Raw genomic sequence first — 23107 nt, 5'->3', positions numbered from 1 at the left:
CCCTCTGAAAACCAAGTTCAATGGAGACCTGAAACTGTATATATTTCTAATTCCACCCTCTTTTTGTGCGTACTTACCTGTGCTATTTCTTGGACATATCATTACATGTTTTGCAAAGGAAGAGACGGGGAAAGAAAATAAGAGACCAAATGGGTGTTTGTGTTATGACTTTGTTTTTTTATCTTTCCCAAAAGATTCTCAAATGGAGACTCTGAAGGGAAAGTAAAGCAAAGATAATGATTTCTTGAAGAAAAAGATGAAAGGAGTATCCTTTATACTTGATTTATTCAGCATTTTTTTCTTTTGGGGGTTTGCTTGTTCTAGTTTTTCCTCCTATTATGTGCTATGATGCTAAAGGGCTGAGATACAATATTAAGACAAAGAGGCAAGGATCCCTGCTCTCAGGGAGTTTACAGTCCAATGTGGTTCAACATTTTAAAGATACTTAAATCTAAGGTCTTGGATGTGGGAGGTTCCCATCTGAGAATAAAGGCAAAATAAGGTTTCTGGGGTAAAAACTTTAAAAAAATTTTTTAATCTATTTATATAGGATTTAACAAGTGTCCTTCTGTCCTTCTACTAAAGGACCATTATTTGGGACACAGTGAGGGGAAGATAGCCCTCAGATTTTAGATATAGACCAAACAGATGCTATATAAATAGCTGGTTAGCTAATGCAAATTCCTATTGCAAAGTGAGAAATAAAATATTAACTTATTCACTTGAGAAGAAAGGAGATGGGGATCACTCTCGTTGTAGGAATTTTGGATGTGTCCTTGTGAGGTCCATTTAATGAAAACTTTTTTTTAACGTGGTGAAGCCTCATTTTGTACATTTTGCTCTCCTTGTCATGAAATAAATGTCAGTGTCAATAAAAATTGTGAGATGAAGCAGGGAAATACAATTAAAGTGTTGAAGGATTACATCAGAATTAAGATATTTATTTTTATTTTGAAACCTGAAAATTTTAATGATATTTATGTAACAGAAATTTTTATAATAACCTTTTGTATTTTAATTTATGAAGGTAATATAATTAGACATTTAGCTAATGGGTAATTAGTTAAGTATATCAGATATGGAGCAGGAAAGTAAGACTGCTGTTATATACAGATGAATTGGAAGGGAAGGAACTCTTCATTAAATCTCTACGTGTGGTTTAAGATCACCTCCAGAATAAAGTCACCAAATTAGTTTGTCATACAGCCAATTAAGATACTAAATGTATTATATCATATAGTTTGCTTTTGTACTAATGTAGGATCCTACTGATAATGGTGTGAAAAAATGAGGAGATTTATTATTTCAACTAAATTAATAATCAGGAGGCAAGCCAGTTCTAGGTTTGGTTCAATAGCTCAACAATGTTATCAAGTTCCTTGGTAGGTTCTATTCTTTTACATTGCCGTAATGTCAGCAGTGTCTTTCCTCATAGTCACAAGATGGCTGCTGCAGCTCCAAGCATCATATCCTGATATTACAATTTCCAGAGGGAGGAGAGTTTCTCTTATGTATCTTTTTAGAAGGGAAGAAATTCTTTCCCAGAGGCCCGCAGCACACTGCTTCTTACAGTTCTTTGGCCAGGTTTGTAGGAAATGCTCATACCTAAACCCTTCACTGACCGGGAGATTGAAGTTACCTTAATCGGTTTAGCTAGGGAGGATCTTTTGGAAAGGTGAACACCTGCTGAGTAGCCAGTGCTCAATGTGGCTAGCTCCCATTTGCTTTGTATAAACTTTAATGGCTTTGTAAAAACATTCTTCAACGATAAAACATGAATGTCTGTTTTCATAGAGAGCAGACTGCTCATGGATGCAGCTAATTTAGAAAAAAATAAACATTTAATTAGAGCTTACTATGTCCCAGCCTCTAGGTTAAATGCTACCTTTATTAAATATCTCCTTAAATCCTCACACAAACTTTGGGGGTAGGATAATTATTACACCCATTTTACAAATGAGGAAACTGAGGCTTAGAGAGGTTTGGCCCAGGTTACACAGTAAGTGAAAAAGGTGGAGTCTGAACCTGGAAAGTCTGAAATCATAGCCTGTATAACTACCTATTCTTCTATACTGTCACACTGGATATTTGTGAATTTATGTTCTGTAAATTGGCATATTTTAAATGCACTGTATGATACCCCTGTTTAAATGAATCCTCTAGTGACTAATTTTATAAATCTAATAATCTTTTCTTAAGATGAGTAGTGCTTACCTAATTTATCAGTTGTACATATCTGAATTTTTGTATTGAATTTGCAGAAGGCACATGTACTGCATCTCATCTCTTCAGGAACATCTCATGAAATTCTTTTAGAAGTTGCATTTCTATAGGGAAAAAAAGATCAGAGAGTAGAGAGTCAGTGAGGCTTTGTTGAAGTGGGTAAATTCATGATTCGTAACACTAGGTTGAAAGAGAATACTGGCTCCTATTTCACAACTTACAAGGTCAATTTTATGTACAAAATGTTTCCATCTTTGGGATGTATGGAAGTTTTCCCCTCTGGGATATTTTTGGGGGATTCAGTGTACTCTGGATCAGTGGATCTCAAACTTGAGTGTGCACCGGAATCACCTAAAACACAGGTGTCTGGGCCCACACCTGGGGTTCCTGGATCAGTGGGTCTGGGGTGGGGCCTGAGAAGTTGCCAGCCCCCAGGTGCTGCCTATGCTTTCAGTCCAGAGACCACCCGTCGAGACACTGCTCTAGAGGATCAGATGGTACCTGCCATGGTAAATATTCTGGCTTGAAATATGCCAAACTGTAAAGGATGTCATTTCATAAATGGCGAATATATGAATAAATACATATGCAGGATGAATAGGTGGTCAGGATAGCCTGCTTGAGAGCTGAGCGATGACTTGAAGGAGGATTCCTCTTATCCTCGCATGAACAACACATTTGAGACTTATTTTTCCATCAATTCATATATGTGTGTGTTTTTAACTTCAAAAAAAATTAGTCCATAATTTACCAATTATTTTTAAAACCAAGTAAAAATAACTTAGTTGTACTCGGTAGCAAGTTACATCTGAAAAAGACTTGTGTATCTGTGGCATTTTGATTGTTTTTCTCAAGATTTTATCCCACCAGCCACTAAAGCCCCACTTTCATTAAAAGGACACAGTTTCGATGAGACTGAGAAAGAGAGGCCGTCATGCCAATGACCTATATTTAGCTCTGAAACTCAGGCCGCTGCCCCAATGCACTGGAAACCCTCCATCCTCCCAAGACAGAGGTCACAACCTCCAGCTGAAAAACACTCTCACGTGCCAAGGAGCCAAGAGGGCCTTTCCAAGAGTTTAATTGCTTCACTGCTTAGAGACATAAGAAACAAGTTAGGGACTTCCCTGGTGGCCCAGTGTTTAAGAATCCACCTGCTAATGCAGGGGACATGGGTTCAGTCCCTGGTCCAGGAAGATCCCACATGCTGCGGAGCAACTTGCGGAGCCCGTGCGCCACAACTACTGAGCCTGCGTGCTCTAACTACTGAAGCCCACATGCCTAGAACCCGTGCTCCGCAAGGAGAGAAGCCACCGCAATGAGAAGCCCGCGCACCACAACACAGCCAAAAATAAATAAATAAATAAATTTAAAAAAAAGAAATAATTTAGTTCTGAAGGCTTTTGCTCATTTTTCATTAAAGTATAAAGTCCAAGAAACAAACCTCCCACATAAATGAGTAAAAAACAGTCAGCCAATTCAATGTCCTTAACATTTCCAGAAGCCTGTGTAAGCGTTGAGTTATCCTTGTATCCACTGGAGGCCTTGTCAAGAAGCTGGGATGAAGTACCCCGAGGAGGCAGCTTTGTACTGGTTTTGTCCAGTATCAAAAAGCGTCACTTAGCACCTGTGTAATAACAGACACACATCATTTAAAATGGCCAGGACTGCCAGAACTGTGCTGTCCAGGACCGTGGCCACTAGCCACACGTGGCATTATGTAAATTTAAATTTGAAGTAATTAAAATTAAACATTCAGTAGCTACACCTGGCTGGTGGTTATTGGACAACAGATTTGTGGAATGTTTCTGTCTTAGTCGTTCAAGTTGCCGTGACAGAATATCATAAACTGGGTGGCTTATAAATGACCGAAATTTATTTCTCACAGTTCTGGAAGCTAGGAAGTCCAAGACCAAGATGCCAGCAGATTCTGTGTCCGGTGAGGGTCCACTTCCTGGTTCATAGATGTGTCCTCGCACGGCAGAAGGGGAGAAGGAGCTCTCTGGGGTCTCTTTTACAAGGACACCGATCCCATTCATGAAGGCTCCACCCTCGTGACCTAATCACCTCCCAAAGGCCCCACCTCCAAATGCCATCACATCGGGGGCTAGGATTTCAATATATGAATTGGAGGGTGGGGGAGGACATAAACATTCAGTCTGCAGCAACGTCCATAGTTGTGGAAAGTTCTCTTGGAACTTCAGACCACGGTAGGCTCACAATGTAGACCAGTGGTTCTCAACTCTGTTTGCACTTAGAATCAACCAGAAACTCAAAAATAAAATGCCTGCACCCCATCCTCAGAGGTTCTAGCTGATCTGGGTGGAATCTGGGCGTAAGTATTTTGCAAAAGCTGTCCACGTGATTCTATCGATAATACATAGCCAGGTTGAGAATTGCTGAGCGACACTATGGAAGAGAGCCACTAAACCAAAAATTGGGGTGGTCAGTAGATAGTGTTGCTACTTCTCATCTCAATCTTTCAAAAGCTACAATCCCTCTTCTAGGAAGTGAGGAAGGTTCAAACTGAAAGAATAATTGGACAGTCCAGCCAGTTCTGTCAACATATTCTGATTGCCTAATGAACAACTTTAGTTGGAAGAAAAATGGATCAACTGCTAGTCTTCAGTTACAAGTTACTTGATGCTCTCAAGAGTGAGTCTTGTATATTGAAAGACTATAGATAGTCTTGTAAATTGAAGGACTTTTGGTCTCACTTATATAAACACCTCCCAACTTTTTATATACATTTATACATTTACTACATCTGATTGCCTACTTTGGTGCTTTAGCGGACATTTTTAAGTTAAGAAAGTCTTACCTAGCTCATAAATTGAACTTCTAAATATGTTGATTCTTAAGTTCTCTTTAATGTTTATACTTCATATAACTTAGTAGGAGTTCTACTTAAATGTGTAATAAGCTAACCTCTTACTCCATTAGGTCAAATGTTCTGAAACAGAAAAATTACATAGACTAAAAAAACATTTCTGTACTTATCCTAAATCTTTCTGGAGTTAAAAGATTCTTACCTACTAAGAAAAGAGTTACCCTACCAAACAATTTGTGGTATGGCCTTCTCAAGTTTATTTTTTGTCTGCCTTCTCAGCTAATTGAAGTTTCTTGATGAGCAGAGATTTTTATTAGAACACAATTAGATCCTTGTCTGAGACACTGATGTGACACAATGAGCCTTATTTATGTTCACTGTATCAAAAAAACCAAAAAACTATTCTCAAAGTCTACTTCCCTGAGATATTGAGTCATATCTTTACCTTTTTTTTCAAGTCATGTCAGAATCGTTGGTCCCCGTACAAGTGGCTCCATCAACTGACAAATATTTGGATTTCGCATTTCTTAATCTTTTAGAATATATAACTGTCCCTTAGAGACCTTTGAACTTGGCAGGCTTCTACATTCTTTGTTTTGTTTTTTTTTTTTTAGTTCTCTTAATAATTTTATCTTCTGTAGATACAAATAAACATGTTTCAGATTTAAGGATTTCAATTTCCCCCACCACATAAGAACACTCCCTATGGGGACAATCTTGTTTTACTTCCCATCTGCCAAAAATGGAATTTGATAATAGACGTAGCTCAGTAGAAAAGGCAGACGTTACTTATAACTATTCAATTACAATTATGAGAAAACTTAAGAGCTGGCTACTTATACCCATTCCTGTGAAAAATAACAATCATCACAATAATAGAAATAATAGCTACCATTTATTGAGCTTTACTGTGTTTCAGGCACTGTGCTAAGGGCTTAAAGTGAATTATGCTGTGTAACCCTCAAAGCCCTGTGAATACTACCATCCCCCCAATTTCCAGAGAAGAAGAAAATGGAGGCTTAGAGAAGTACTGTCTCAAGAGCCACAGAATTAGGGAACAGGCGAGCCAAGGTTGCAATGCAGGCAGTCTGCCTTGGAACCCCTGCTCTTAATCACTGCTACAAGCTACAAGCACTCAAAGAACTCAAATAGAAGTCCCTCCCATCCCAGGTTATCTTCATAAAGTAGTATTAAAAAGTGGAAGATGTAAATGAAAAAGAAAAAGGCCAAAAAAACCTCCGGTTATCCTATTATGGGGGGAAAACACCAAAACCCAAAAAACTCTATACTAGTTGATGTTACTTTTCTTTTTTTTTTTTTTTTTTTGCGGTACGTGGGCCTCTCACTGTTGTGGTCTCTCCCGTTGCGGAGCACAGGCTCCAGACACGCAGGCTCAGCGGCCATGGCTTACGGGCCCAGCTGCTCCGCGGCATGTGGGATCTTCCCGGACCAGGGCACGAACCCGTGTCCCCTGCATCGGCAGGCGGATTCTCAACCACTGCGCCACCAGGGAAGCCCCCTTGATGTTACTTTTCTTAATCAAGAAAACAAAATGCCGTAGCATACAGCTCAGAGCAAGTCATATAATAAAAATACCAAGAAACAAAATAAATAACAATGTACATATAGCATCATTAGGCTCACTTTAGTCTAAACAAATATAGAATATTCAAGAAATCAATAATTCTTGCAGGCTCCTGCATTCTTTCACATTCTGTCTTGTAGGGCAATCAACTCTTGCAGATGTTAACAGATTTCACTGACACTGAGTCTCTCTCATGGCTTTGGTCTGACTATGTGGTCACAATTTCCAAGGCGATTCTATTGACAAGGTTTTTTTTAACTTCCAGATAGCTGACTGGAAGTCTCTCCATACACATGTCTGTTGAAGACATTATGAGAACACTTTAAGTACACAGCTTTGACCAATCTGAGTTCCTCGGTCTGCCCTTTACAACGTGTGTAACCTTTGGCCAGTTACTCAACTGTGCAGAACCCCAGTTTTCTCTTCTATGAATCAAAGTGATATTACTTACTCACCTGGCTGCTGTGAGATTACAGTGGGGTTCATGCATCTAAAGCACCTAGAATAGTGCCTGACATGACATAAGCACTCAGTGTGCGCTTTAAGTTCATTTTTTCACAGTCACTCCTGATTTTAGGGATCAAAATCAGTCTTACTTGGTGTGATGGGAATTAAAAAGACCACTCTATTCAGGTGTAAGGTTGTTGCAATATTAGAGAGGCTCCCTTTGTCCTCCCCCAGGTCCTCTACAAAAAGTCAGTGAATCAGCTAGCCTCTCCAAGAATTAAGATTCCTTTGCTAACTGCTCTTCACTCATTAAATAAATCCTTATTGAGCTTCTACTACATTAAAACAACAACTATATTGTGAGGGCCTTAAAGGATTAAAGGGAGAACAGAAGAGAAAGATTTGGGAATTGGGGTAAACCTCGTGGAGCAGGTACTTTTGACCAGAACCTTGGAAGGTGGATAGGCTTTCAACATGTAGAAATTGAGAGAAGACATGCGAGTAAAGAAAGCAGTGTGAGCATAGGCAAGGAGGAGAGAAAACACTGTGGCACTTGGGAATACCAACTAGAAGTCCAGTGTGGGTAGACAGTAAGCTGTAATGCCTGGGGGCTAGAGACTGGGGGGAGATAGACCCATGATGGTAGCTGGGAAACAGCACAGGGAGGACTTGGGAACCTGGATGTTGGTCATTGCCCATCAAACATCAGTTCAAGTGCTTGTAACTGGCCAGAAAATGGTGATGGGTTAAATAGGGAGGAACTACTTCTTTGATATATAAACCTGTTTATGCATTAGGCTGGTAGAGGAAAACTCCAGGGGTCTGGATCTCCGGCCAGATAAGTTTTGGTGGGAAGAGTAAAGAGAAGTAAAATAGGTTGAAAGTTTGGGACAATTTTCAGTTAAGTGTGAACACTGGGCAGCAGGGGGCAGCAGGGGGCAGCACTGAAGAACTGAAAGAATGCATAAGGGATTTATTTGCTTTTGTTTACTATTTCTTGGCAATTATGAGTTTGTATCTATAAGGCTACTTGTATTGATAATAACTGAGTATTCTTTTTCCCTAAATGAATAGAAATGTAAAGAGAAAAGAAGAAAAATAACAGGCTAGCTAATGGCAGAATGACATTACTCTTCATTTGAGACCATAAAAATAGACGGTTGTCTATGTATTATTTCCTTTCAAATGTATGGGAACTCAAATTTCGTATAAAATTTAGAAGTATATATTTCAATTGGAAACACATCTTTATTTGACTCTTTAAGATTTTGCGCTTTTTTGGAAGCACACTTGTTCAGCCACACTATGTTAAAGGAACTAGTGAAACAGTGGGGGAAATCTTGAAAATAAAACTTGAGTTAAACAATGAATAGAAATTTTAAGTACACATTCTATTTGACATACCAAATATATGGAATTTCAAATTTCGGTTTTTTATGATTTTGAAATTTTATTTTAAAACTGTTTATTCTTTAGATCTAAAATTCAAGATTAGCTACACTAAATTTCATAAGATTTTTCTGGCGTAATTCACCTCTTACTAAACTTTTTAAAAGTTTGGATGGTTAGTGATGTTAAGAGTGGAAAATTGGAAATTTCCAGGTAGTTTCTTTTTAGCTCTGGAATTTACCATTGCAAATGCTACATTACACCCAACAGAGAAACTCTCTCTCTCTCTCTCTCTCTCTCTCAAGTGTGTGAGGAAGGTGGTATCACACTGCTTCACACACTTGGGGAGGAACTTTCTTCTCTCTGTTCCTTCGTGATTCTCTCATTGTCTATCATAGATGTTTAGGAGGTCGTGATCCCTGTGTGGGTTCCTCATGTACTGCTCTTTGCTCCCTCGTTTCGCCTTTGCTGTAGGTGCTTCTTTCCATGTACTGCCATAACACCATTGTCACTTTAATAGATACATAAATTACTTACTTTACAAGGTTGTGTTAATTTCTGCTGTACAGCAATGATTCAGATATATATATATATAAATTCTTTTAAGAATATTCTTTCCATTATGGTTTATCATAGGATATTGGATATAGTTCTCCGTGCTATATAGTATGTGTTGTTGTTTATCCATTCTGTATATAATAGCTTACATCTGCTCACCCCAACCTCACTCCATCCCTCTCCCGACCCGCTCTCCTTCGGCAATCACAAGTCTGTTCTCTCTGTCTGTGAGTCTGTTTGTTTCGAAGATAGGTTCATTGGTGTCATATTTCAGATTCCACATATAAGTGATATCATATGGTATTTGTCTTTCTCTTTCTGATTTACTTCACTTAGTATGATAATCTCTAGTTGCATCCATGTTGCTGCAAATGGCATTATTTTGTTCTTTTTAATGGCTGAGTAGTATTCCATTGTATATAGGTACCACATCTTCTTTATCCATTCATCTGTCCATGGACATTTAGGTTGTTTCCATGTCTTGGCTATTGTAAATAGTGCTGCTATGAACATAGGGGTGCATGTATCTTTTTGAATTAGAGTTTTGTCTGGGTATATGCCCAGGAGTGGGATTGCTGGGTCATATGGTAGTTCTATTTGTAGTTTTTAAAGGAGCCTCCATACTGTTCTCCATAGTGGCTGTATCAATTTACATTCCCACCAACAGCATAAGAGGCTTCCCTCTTCTCCACACCCTCTCCAGCATTTGTTGCTTGTAGAGTTTTTCATGATGAATAGCCACATGAATTGATGGCTGACTATTCCCTGATGGTTGAATATTGATTTCCAACTTCATTATGGAAAATCTGAAATGATGAATAAACTGTCGGTTTAAGATAGTTAACCTGAACATTAATTCTTAAATATCATGAAAAGAGATGAAAATAAACCACTTTGTAAAGTAAATTTATGAAACATTTCCAGTATATTTTATTTCAATGATTTGTAAATCTGAAAACATAAAGATATAAAATTATTTTAAATGTTCCTTTCAAACCAGGGTATTCCAGAATATTCACACAGGACATACCCTGTTTGTTTTTACACAAATTAAGTTCATTAAGGACAATGCCATCTTTTTCTTTGTATCTCCCATGGTTCATAATACAATGCTTGCACAGAGAAGGAGCGCCATAAATGAAACAATGTTAGGAAAACTTATTAAAGTATATAAAACATAACCTAGTTTTTTGATGTAAGATTTAAACGTACTCTTCATACTTCCATCATACTTTTCAAATTGTTATTGGTTAAATTGTTACTATTATTGTTGTTATTGTTGCTGTTTGGTATTTTTTTCTCAGTGCTTGAACAATAATATTGTGTTAATTACTTTCTTTATTACATAGAAATTCCCTGCACTTTTCCAGTGATAATATCAGACTAACTGCAGACGTTTTATTACCAGACTTAATTATTTTGACCATTTCTGCTTCAGCTTTTGTTTTGAAGTTTCTGTCTTTCTTTCCATATTAATTCTGAATATTTATTTTCCAGTTTTAATGATATATTTGTAAGCTACATGGATTTCTCAGATCACATTTGACCACACTTATGGCAAGACTACGTCTACTAAGCATTCTTTAAGAACGTTTTGTTTAATCATCAAGTGTTACTAATTACCAACTAACACAGTATAACATCTTGACTCACTCATTGAAATTACTCTCCCTAAGGCATATCTTCTAGGACTTTATTTGCTCTCATAACCTTCATAAGGGCCTTCTATACTATGTAAACATAGAGTCAGGAAATGCTGAAGGCATAGTTTCCATGGAAATCACATATCTCAAATTTAATTTTCTTTTCCTAGCATTTTACATTTAGAAAATTTCATGTATCCCCATTTTTTTTTGACCAACTACAGCAATGGGGAGATAATCATAAAATTTGAGTTGGAAGCATTGGAAGGGATCAGTAAGTCTTAGGCCTTTTTTTCAAAGTCGAAGATACTGAGGTCCAGGGAAATTAAGATCAAGATCACACAGCTAGTTGGTGGAAAAGCCAGGATTGGAACCTACATCTTTTAAAGTAAAATGCTAATAAATATTTAATACAGATGAGATAGCCTAGTGTGAATTATTTTTTAATTCATTGATGACTCAATTATAAAAATGTAACGTGGCTTAAAAAGCTCTTTGCTTTTAAAAACTAGTCCTAAAAACTCACATAATGGAGACAATATTATTATAAAATTAGACTATTTCCTGTATACTTAAAATTTTTTTTTTTATTCCCATGGGGAATTAAGAAAGACCATTATATAGAATATTGTTAAAAATTAATGCTGAAGAATCATTGTTTTTCAAGGAGAGCATGAAAGTTTAGTTATTCAAAAAAGGCACAGGTTATGGAACAACCCAAGAAAATAAAGGCAAAGAGAATTCTCGTAAGGTGGAAGGAGGGTAGGGGCTTCCCTGGTGGCGCAGTGGTTGAGAGTCCGCCTGACAATGCAGGGGACGCGGGTTCGTGCCCCGGTTGGGGGAGATCCCACATGCCGCGGAGCGGCTGGGCCCGTGAGCCATGGCCGCTGAGCCTGCGCGTCCGGAGCCTGTGCTCCACAACAGGAGAGGCCACAACAGTGAGAGGCCTGCGTACCGCAAAAAAAAAAAAAAAAAAAAACACATGTAAGGAGGGTAACGAGATGCTGGAGAAACACGCAATAGTGTCCCCTACAAGCCTGATGTGAAAAAGTGTGTGTGTGCATGCATGTGCACACAGGCACTGGTATTTTTGTGAAGGGAATGAGAAAGGATGGGGTTTGGAAAATTATTCAAGAGGGAACACTTTTTTATTTAGATAGCATTTCTTTTTTTTAAGGTTTGGGTTTTGAATGTTTTTGTTCAAGAGAAAGGAGGACTAAACAACTAGTGTAAACCCAGTGTAGCGTTTATGTTAAAACGAAGGTAATTTGGACCTGGGTCACCCTACCTGAGCAACCAATTTTCCACCCTCCACTGGAAACTATTTCTTAGTCTATAAGAAAAATACTCAGGTTTTTTTGTGAAATAATATCCAACACTTATTGAAATCTTACTATCATGACAGGAACTGAAGCCATTGTAAGATTTTGTAAGGATTAAATGAGATCATGCAAATGAAGCACACAGGCCAAAGTAAGAACTCAGTAAATTTGTTTATGTGGCTTATTTATCTATTCCAAATACTTGGAAGTATGCGTTTTCTCAGTGTAGTGTAGAAGTTAAGAATTTTATACAGGTTCACAGAGCTAGAAAAGAGCAGAGTTGAGATTCAAACCCAAATCGTGTCTGACTCTAGAGCCAGCACTTTTAACCACTATATTACACTCTTTTAACAATTGTTCTTAAATCTCCTCCGTATCGTCATCTGCCAGAAACCTTGAATGCTGCTTTAAAGGTAAATTAGTGAACAAAGTCAAGAAAACATTTTTATTTTCTGCTCTAAATGTGGGTTTAGATAAGGAAAAATTTGAGAAAACTATAAAAATTTATAACCATAAAAAATATAATACAGGTACATTTTTTATCTCAAAATAATTCAAACTTATCATAGATTTCCTAAATTTTTATCTTGCGCTAGACACTCTCTCTAGAATAACTGAAAAAACATGGCAAGATAATTAAAAGTGGTGAAAGAAAGACTATTGAAAAATAAATAAAGTGGGTGAATTTTGGTGTTGTCTTGAAGATTTCCTATTTAAGAAAATGTCTAAAGGGCCCTAGACTAGCGATAAAATCTTCTGTGATCAACTGCACGATTTGAACAGCTGACAGATGTTCTGTTTCAATGTGTTATTTGGGGGCAAATATACCTATGCCCTTCCTAACCAACTATGGTGAAATGGAAATTAAATAACGTATTCTTCCTTATTATATGGCACTTTGCAATTGTCAAAGATTTTTCACAATACTATCTCTTTTTTTTTTTAACATCTTTATTGGAGTATAATTGCTTTACAATGGTGTGTTAGTTTCTGCTTTATAACAAAGTGAATCAGCTATACATATACATATATCCCCATGTCTCTTCCCTCTTGCGTCTCCCTCCCTCCCACCCTCCCTATCCCACCCCTCTAGGTGGTCACAAAGCACTGAGCTGATCTCCCTGTGGTATGCGGCTGCTTCCCACTAGCTCTCGGTTTTACATTTGGTAGTGTATATATATGTCCATGCCACTCTCTCACTTTGTCACAACTTACCCTTCCCCCTCCCCATGTCCTCAAGTCCATTCTCTAGTAGGTCTGTGTCTTTATTACCGTCTTGCCCCTAGGTTCTTCATGACCTTTTTTTTTTCTTAGATTCCATTTATATGTGTTAGCATACGGTATTTGTCTTACTCTTTTTGACTTACTTCACTCTGTATGACAGACTCTAGGTCCATCCTCCTCACTACAAATAACTCAATTTCGTTTCTTTTTATGGCTGAGTAATATTCCATTGTATATATGTGCCACATCTTCTTTATCCATTCATCTGTTGATGGACACTTAGGTTGCTTCCATGTCCTGGCTATTGTAAATAGAGCTGCAATGAACACACAATACTATCTTATTTGTTCTTCATAATGGTCTAAGAGGGAGGAGAAAAAGTGTTCTCTTAGATCAGGCATACAAGAAGCTCAAGGTCCAGTAATGAAATCATTTCTATAGGCTCATGCTGCCGGTAAATGGTAGGCCTTACATGAGCATCTGGATCTTCCAACATGGAAGCCAGCGTTCCTTCCAGTACATAATGCTGTGTCTCACTACACTATGTTGCTACTTGGAATGCAAAACGTTACATAGCATTGGACTCTTTCTTCACACAGCACTCACCCTGAGAGAAACTGTAGCAACCTGTGCAGAGAGGCCCTGACCCCCTGGGGAGGTGGCTTGACCAGATTTGGAGTTTAAGCAGTCACTGGTCAACCGACTAGTAAATCAATTGGCAATGGGGGGAGGGGGTACAGCAGAGGTCCTTGTAGATTTCAACATAGGAAACAAAACTCCGAAAGGGAAACAAAACAAAAAGATGAGTGTAAGAGTTTACATAGATTAGTTTATATATGTATCTTGGTCTCTGGTTTCGAGGATTTCTTAGTTTTGTTTCCTTAGCTAAGAGTTTTGAAGCCTTTACAATGAATGTTATGTTTTAGACTGTATGTACAAAAATAAAGCTCAGAAAAGTAGAATGACCTATTCAAAGGAATAGAATAAAAAAATATCCTTAAAAAAATAGCTCGGGCTTCCCTGGTGGCGCAGTGGTTGAGAGTCTGCCTGCCGATGCAGGGGACACGGGTTCGTGCCCCCGTCCGGGAAGATCCCACATGCCGCGGAGCGGCTGGGCGCGTGAGCTATGGCCGCTGAGCCTGCGCGTCCGGAGCCTGTTCTCTGCAACAGGTGGGGCCACAACAGTGAGAGGCCCACGTACCGCCAAAAAAAAAATAGCTCGTGGGGGTTGATCGTGACTTTTGTGTCACGTCCCTGCTAAACTCTTCGCATTAATGATTTCATTGAATCAATGTAACAACATAGGTGATAGATTGTATCATGATTCCTATCTTATGGACGGAGAAACTGCAGCTCCAAGAGCATAAGTAAGAGTAAAAAATTAAATTAAATTAAAAAACCTCTCTGAATCAAAGTTCAACATGCCCTTTTTAGTGGAGACACTTTTGGAAAGAAATGTAGCTAAACATTTTAGTTAATTTAGTATTAAACACCAAATATATTGCCAAAGTATAGCAGCCTGCTCAGTTCTAGTGCCTGTCTTATTTGCACTGTTTTTACCAGGATAAAAATCTTAAGAAGTGTTAATAAAAATACATTTTTACATTTATAAGAACTTTATGTTTTTTCAAAGTTCACATGTGAGACTTCTTAAGTAATTAGATAACTTGATCAGATAAAACTTCTATTTCCTTGAATTGCCTAGGTTAGAATTTTCCAAGGTGTGCTTTTATAAAACTAAAGGTAATAATTGATAGTATATGCATGGTAAGGGGTTGCAAGGTGAGATAACTTTGGAAAATACTGTTCTAAGTAAATAAATTTCTGCAAGACTTCTTTAAGCCTATACATTGTGAGCCTGTATGTGTTTTAAAGAGAAAGATATAATAGGCATTATTTCCCTCACTTATTGGTTTTATATGGAACTCTTTATGAAACTCTCATCTTAGAACATAACTTCTGGGATTAGTGTTTTATGAAACACACTTTTGAAAAAAACGCTAAGCTAACATTTGGGAAGAATATTTAATGAGGTGGTACTATCTCAACTTACACTGAGAAGTGAGGACCACAAAATAATATACAGTATTATTCCAATGTTATAAAATAAGAAAGTGAAAAACAGAAACAAAGCCAGAAAGACTGGAGGGAATAAAAACATCAGAAAGTTAACTGGCTAATGAATAAATCTATTAACACCAAAATATATATCCAAATATATGTGTTACCACAGTGTCCTTGTGCTGCTTGTAGCTAATGAGCCTAGTGTTTGGGAAACCTAATTCAGAAGAAATTTTAAGATCTGGGTGTGGCGTATGCTCTTGTCAGTAACTCACTTCAACAAGTCAGGTTGGTCGTTTGTTTACTATTTCTGCAACTTTAAAGATGGAAGATGTGGTTCACTTCCTCCTGTCACCAGGATTTTGTGAGGACTCAAGAAATAACGCAATATATTCTCTTCTAACGGGTCACGTGGTGGCGCGGTGCTGATGATCTGTCCCTAGCTGTGTCCTGAGGCTAAGCTGATTTCCTTGCCTTCAGGGTGCTCTCACTCCTGTGAGCGAGTACCTAGAAAAGTCTCATAAGGAGGCACTTCGTTACTTGACCTCGCTTGACTTGCCTGGGAAATGACTGATGAACACGTTTCAGGCACCACTCAGCCCGTGACACCTTCAGTTTTCCGCCCACGTTGTCCTGTGGCAATCGGGATTGCTGCGTCTCCAGGGACCTCCTCATCGATCGCTGCCTTGAATAGTCATCTGGCTTCTCCCAGCCTCCTCTGCTCTTCTCCTGGCCCTTCTGCCTCTGCTGTCTTCTAGATGTTGGTGTTCCCCACGGTTCCATCCCCAGCCCCTTCTCCTCATTCCATGAATCATTCTTCACACCCATAACCACACTCTTCAGGTTTGAAACCATTCACCTGCCCTTCGCATCTCTGGAAGAGAGGAGGAACCGGACCCGGAGTGCTTATCTCGGCAATCGGCACAACGTTACTCAAACTGTCATAAAGAAGAATACATGTAGTGAAAGTAAAAGTTTTATTTCGCTAATATTACGTTTCAGATGAGTATAGAAGTAAGTTCCTTCCTTGGGTCATAGGAGTAAAGGCAGTTCACACAGTCTCTCTCTTGAACGCCTTCCTCCCTGTCAACGTTTTTGTCCATCACCCACTGGTAACTTTGACTTCAACCTTTCAACATAAATTTCGACTTCATTAAACAGCTTTTTTTCTTGTTCCTCTAAGTTTCATCCCTTCACCCCTCACGTACCATTTATACCATACTGATCTGTGTAACACTCAAGTAGTATGTTTCATATGCTCAAGACTGTAGGGCACCTAAAGGTTCCTACATTTCCCTCTCTCCTCCCTCTCGTTTATGTCCTTCTGCGCCTTACATTGGACCCACACGTAGGCTACAGTGTCTATCAGTAAGTGCCAGTCACTGGATTAAATAAGGCAACAGTAATTTAAGGGGCTTCCCTGGCGGCGCAGTGGTTAAGAATCCACCTGCCAATGCAGGGGACACGGGTTCGAGCCCTGGTCCGGGAGGATCCCACATGCCGCGGAGCAACTAAGCCCGTGCGCCACAACTACTGAGCCTGTGCTCTAGAGCCCCCCAAGCCACAACTACTGAGCCCATGAACCACAACTACTGAAGCCCGTGCACCTAGAGCCGGTGCTCAGTGACGAGAAGCCACCGCAATGAGAAGCCCACGCACAGCAACAAAGAGTAGCCCCCGCTCGCCGCAACTAGAGAAAGCCCACACGCAGCAACAAAGACCCAACACAGCCAAAAATAAATAAATAAGTATATTAAAAAAACAGTAATTTAACAAAATCCAGTTTAGATAAATACTACCAAATACATATATATATTTATTTTTTATATTTATTTATATAAATACATATATATATATTTATATTTATTATGAGCCTCTGGACGCGCAGGCTCAGCGGCCATGGCCCACGGGCCCAGCCGCTCCGCGGCATGTGGGATCTTCCCGGACCGGGGCACGAACCCGTGTCCCCTGCATCGGCAGGTGGACTCTCAACCACTGCGCCACCAGGGAAGCCCCGCAAATACATATTTTTAATATACGTGGTTTACTTTTTTTCACTTTTTCTTACTTTCTAATATGTACTTTTATTCTTCTGGAAAATTAATTGTTGGAATATATGACATTCCTCTCAAGTACTAAATTGTTATTGTTCAAGTTCCAAATTATTTCCTATTTATGAGTCCCACCACTTCCCGAACTGCATCTAGTCGTGTCCTCATTAAAATGCTGCCACAGAGGTCTCGTCAGCTGCCCACCAGGACGGTAAGGAAAAGATCGGATGATTTAGGGGACCTGGGAATTAAGAAAGTCCAGGGCTAAAAATGGTCAGATTTTAACCGATCACCACCTGCGTCCCACCCCGAGCAGGATGGTGGTCTAAATTTTGGCAAAATCCTTGCTGTGCTAGGAGTAGATTTTCTATAAATTTAGGATTTTACATTACACGATAAGATGTATCATATTTCATTATCTTCTTTTTTTTTTTCTTCTAACCCCAATACTGCTGGAACTATTCTGTGGATTTTTTTAAAGTCTAACTCATTCTCAGACAGGCCTGTTTGGTTTCAGTCATGAATATTGGAGACACAGTTAAATTGAAATAATTTTGAGTCTGTCCTGCTGTAGTTTGCTAGGATTAATAATTTGCCTTTTATTCTTTCTTTTAAAATTTATTTATTTTATTTATTTATGTTTGGCTGTGTTGGGTCTTCGTTGCTGCGCATGGGTTTTCTCTAGTTGCATCGAGCGGGGGCTATTTTTTGTTGCGGTGCGTGGGAGCACGGGCTCTTGGCGCATGGGCTTCAGTAGTTGTGGCACGTGGGCTCGGTAGTTGTGGCTCGCGGGCTCTAGAGCGCAGGCTCAGTAGTTGTGGTGCACGGGCTTAGTTGCTCCGCGGCATGTGGGATCTTCCCGGACCAGGGCTCGAACCCGTGTCCCCTGCATTGGCAGGCGGATTCTTAACCACTCAATTAACCTCTCAATTAGAGCACTGTATCATTTTTTTAAATGTTGAGATCATTGTGCATCACACGTCTTGAAGAGATTAACTGCACATTTCCCAAGTAAATACAAGCGCGGTATCTTACTTTATTCTTAGCTCTGTGAGGCTACAGGGATCATGTCTTGTTTATTATTGTTCTTCTGCACAAACGGCTTTGCCTAGCTGTCTGTAACCATCCAGGAAATATTTGTTGAATACCTGAAGGAGGGAAGAATCTGGACTCCTGCTACCCAAACTGGTATCAGGATTTATTATTATTATTTTTTTTACTCTTTTGGCCCATCAATGAGAGTTTATCTTCTTTGGAATTCTTCTCTGAGAGTTTAACCTCAGAGGAAGTCGGTCCTAAAGTTAATCCATTTACATGATTCTTTGCTGTCAGCAAACAAATATGCCCACGTCTCTCCCACCCTCAGAAACAATGCAATCGGTGGCCCGACACGTCCCGCTTTCTTTCTCTCTGCCTCCTGCCCTGATTGCCAAGCCTCTCTCTCGGCTCACTCCCAGTTCATGCCTCACTTCACTTTATCATCTGGTTTCTGGGGCTCCACTCTGGAGTCAGATCCCAGGGATTCTGGTCTCAGCGTTGCCTCTCACCAGCTTTGAGAGGCAGAACTTGCAACCTCCCTTAACAGAAGGCACCTCATAGATATTGAAAATTAAGTGAGATGATGCATTTAAAATGTCCTTCAGGGCTTCCCTGGTGGCGCGGTGGTTGAGAGTCCACCTGCTGATGCAGGGGACACGGGTTCGTGCCCCGGTCCGGGAAGATCCCACGTGCCGCGGAGCGGCTGGGCCCGTGAGCCATGGCCGCTGAGCCTGCGCGTCTGGAGCCTGTGCTCCGCAATGGGAAAGGCCACAGCAGTGGGAGGCCCGCGAACCACAAAAAAAAAAAAAAAAAAAGTACTTCTGCGCTGCCTGGCACATAGTAAATGTTCGATAAGTGGTAGTTACCGTTCTTGCTGATTGAACACTCTAATAGGAGTTCAGAGATGAGAAAGATTGGCGAAGCCTTAAAAATTAGTTTGAATTCACCTAACTACTTACTCATTCTTCAGATTAGGAAATTAGAACCCAGAGAAGTGACGCCGTCAAAATTTCATGAAGGAAGATCACTGAGTTGCATTTTGAAGGATAACTGCTGTCAGTAGCTTACATCTATTGAATGTTTACTGTGGACCGGAGACCGTATGAATGCTTGACATGGACTGTTTCATTTGATCTTCAAAACATGCCTGTGAAGTAGCATTTCAGTAGCTAGAAGTAGATGGTCTGAAGCTGGACAGGGAGAATAGACAGAAAAGAATAAAGAAAAAACCTGGAGACAGGAAAGACTTGGCCGATTTCTAAAGCTGGTGATGAGATGTAAAATCCAGAGTGAAGAGCTTTTTTGTCTTAAGCAGTAAGGAGAAATGATGTTGGAGAGAGTGAGGCAAAATTATAAGTCCTCGACAACCATGCCAAAAAAAAAAACAAAAAAACTGGCTCTATCTAATGAGCAAGATGAATCAGTGAGTTGGGGAAGGGAGGATACAGATGGAAGTGGGGCTTCAGGTTCACTGATTTGGGGGCCTGCACTGCACCGTGAATGCCTGAAGGGCAGTCTGTTCTGTATCTTCATATCCCCAGGGATCCACAGCCTCAACAAGCCACCGTTGGTTCCCAGCAGCCACCGTTAGGAGAGCATTAGCCCCGTTGCCTATAAAGTAGGAGTTTCATCGAGGCTTATTGAAGGAAGGAGCGAAATCAAGGAGACTTGGACTTGGAGGTTGTTTCTAGGTGGGACGTGATGAAAGCTGAGGTGATGGTGAAGACAGTGGGAAAGGAAATAAGGAGGCAAATCCTAGAAACAATTTCAAAGAGCATTTAATGGGACTTGGGCACATACTGGGCATAAACTAATATCTAGAGCTGCATTTCAGGTTTATCATCTATAGCAAAGTGCAGCGTCAGCGCTCTAGCATTTGACATATTCTCGTTGTTGTTAAAGCAGACGTTTTGTATGTGAGATCAGTCGCAATGAATCACGTTGCAAGGTGATGATCTTATGAGCGATTATTATTACCGTTAAAACGTATGTCTCTTTCCTTTCTAATCCTTCTCCCTCCACCCAGGTTCTTGCCAGTTTTATCTTATACCTGTGTTGTTATCATCTCCTACTGAACCCTGGCCAAGTCCACCTTCTCATCTCCACACACACCTGGCAGTAGCCTCCGCCCCGCTTTCTGTCCATAGAGTTGCCCTCTCCCATGAAGACCTTTTCCTCTGCCATTTCACTCCCGTTACCAGTTGGAATATTAGCCATCCTTCAGAACCGAATCACATGCTATCTTCCCCATAATGTCTGATCAACCCACCTGGAACTGACTGCCTTCTTTCTGAACTCCCAGAGCACTGCAGGCCACCATCCTGCCTGGTCATGGTCATTTTGTTAACGGGGTGACCCCTTAGCAGGATCTTATTTGTATCCCCGCCATGATGGTACTGTGTGTTGCCTACTTATTCAATAAAGATTTGTGGCGTGAATCAAAACTATTTTAAATACTGCAAGTCCCTTCCCAACCCAAAGCCTCCCTTCGGGGAAAGGCTAGTACATACAGCTTTACATTAGTATGCATCTTTTGCAACATGGCGAATGTCATCTCATTCTTGTTGTGGGTACTTAGAAAAAAAGGGAAGTTTGAGTTGGGAATAGAAAAAGTGAAAGGCAGTGCAGGATTAGCCATTTTTGCAAGGGACCTTTGGGTTGGATAAAGGATGCTGAGGAAAATTAAACCAGAGCCTTTATTGCTGCACTCCTGCCCCATAGGAGGGAGGGAAGTGAACTGAATGTAAGAGGCTTGGGACTCCAGCCTGTGGGTCTTTGGGAACCAACTAAGACCTACAAGTCAGAAATCCAGGGCATTGAGCTGGATGGGGACCGGTGGCAGGAAGAAAATGTCTCTCGGCAGGCAGATCACCTGCAAAAGGCAAGCTGAATTGGAAAGCATGTCTCTGAACCTGCCATGGAGGGTGAGTCTAGAATTTCTAGAGAACAGGAACTTAGTCGTATAGTGCCCATTATTACTTGTGTAGGATGTGGAGAATGTTATCAATAGGCTCTTATTTTAATGAAAGTTATATATATATATATATATATTCACTTTCTTGGTGGTTCACTCTATTTTAGTTCTTAGGTTCCTCAATCAACCAAATTCTACTGCTAGGATTTTCAGAAATCTAATATAGTAGGCTGGCGAGGACCACCGCACTAATATCCAGCCAGTATTTTCGGAACTGTTCAACCTGGCTAATTAAGTGTCATGGTCCACGGTGCGGTGAGGATCCCAGAATGTGACACACCCACTCAGGGCTCTGGGCTTTCCCACGTGCTGCTCCCCTGGCCCAAGATACCTTTCTCCTCTTCATTTTTGCAACCTTGGCCCATACTTACCCTACACAGTTTTTACCCCGATATCATCTCCTCCAAAAAGACTTTCCTGAATGCTTTCATTAGAGCCACTCACTCCCCACGGATTGGGTGCCACTTCTGCCTGGTTCCAAATAGCCTGAGCTCTTGCCCTCACACTTACCCCAGGTGTGGCAGCCACCGGTCCTGCTCCCACCATGTAATCTCCTCCGGGAGTCCTGTGGGTGCTGAGTAATTAGCAGCATACTTAGAGGGCCGTGAAGTCTCAAAAAATGTTTGCTCACTGAATGAATAAATGCATCGTCTTAGTATAGGACATGTAGATGAATGTCCATCTGCTGCACGGGAGGTGAGCTGTCAGTATTAGAGTTTGAGGATAATTTTGGCGACCTGCAATCCGTTTTCTCCCCACCCCAGAGGGTGGTAGCGAAGCCAGCCTGAAAGATAGCACTTTGTTTCTGTGCCTTAAGCCAATAACAGTTCCCATCCAATTCAGTATTTAAGAATAGTGATCATTTTTACTAGGTATCCCCCGGGGAGAAAAGTGGAGATACAGGACAGTTTTGTATCTTGGCAAGTATTTGAAAATTTGCTGTCAAACCTATTAAACCCACCGCAACAGTCTTCCGGATTTTTAAAATATTCTACTGCAAAGAGCTCTCTAGATACTCATTTTCGTGTGTAATATAAGCCACATGGTAGCCATCACATCTATCTAAATCTCTTCTAACAATACATCTTTTCCTCTTTTTTTTTTTAAGTTTTCTTTTTTTGGTTTGACAGGAGCACTATAGGTCTTCATATAATTCAATTGTATAAAGTTTTTCAGAGGACAAATGATAAGTGTCAACCCATGGCTATGTTGAAGCAGCATTTTCTTCCAGTGTAGAAAAATCATCCGGCTCTCAAATTTTGAAGTGTCTTGCTTTAAAAAAATTTTCCCTGAAGGTTACGGTGTCCAATAATAATTATTCCCTTTGCTTCGATGACAATAAAAGAGTGCGGGTCGATAAAATGCAGGATGAAAAAAAAAACCCACCAAAGCCCTACTTTGGAGCAACGTAGGACGCCTCCTGTTTACACGGAGCGCAATGATGGGAACTGACACAGGATCCACGCGGAGCCCATCAAATACAATCCAGAGTTTCGTTAGACGTAAAGATAATGGCTGGTAAAAGTTCCGGCAAAGTAGCATCCTGCCCCGAATGCCGTCTGCATTTTCGGCATAAGACCCGAAGCGCCGCGCCGGCCCGGGCTGGGGGCGCCCGCTCTCCCAACGCCGGGCCGGGCCGCCGGGCAGTGACAGGTGCCCGGGCCGCTGCCGCCGCCACCGCCGCCACGGCCGCCGCGCCGCGCCGAAAGCCGGCGCGCGAGGGGCGGTCGCTTCCCTGCACCCTCGCCTGTCAGCCAACGGC

At 40.5% G+C, this 23107-nt stretch overlaps 1 protein-coding gene across 2 annotated transcripts in view; it reads left to right on the top strand.

Moving 5' to 3' along the window:
- EPC1 (enhancer of polycomb homolog 1) overlaps window positions 1–23107 on the top strand; it is a 94888-nt gene that overhangs the window by 3608 nt on the left and 68173 nt on the right. The gene's annotated exons all lie outside the window — the stretch shown is intronic.

The sequence above is a fragment of the Monodon monoceros genome, unplaced genomic scaffold, assembly GCF_005190385.1.
Source record: "Monodon monoceros isolate NGI ecotype Baffin Bay Population unplaced genomic scaffold, NGI_Narwhal_1 Super_Scaffold_21, whole genome shotgun sequence".
Lineage (NCBI taxonomy): Eukaryota > Metazoa > Chordata > Mammalia > Artiodactyla > Monodontidae > Monodon > Monodon monoceros.
The sequence above is the reverse complement of the archived record's forward strand: the minus strand, read 5'-3'. Positions and strand labels throughout refer to the sequence as shown.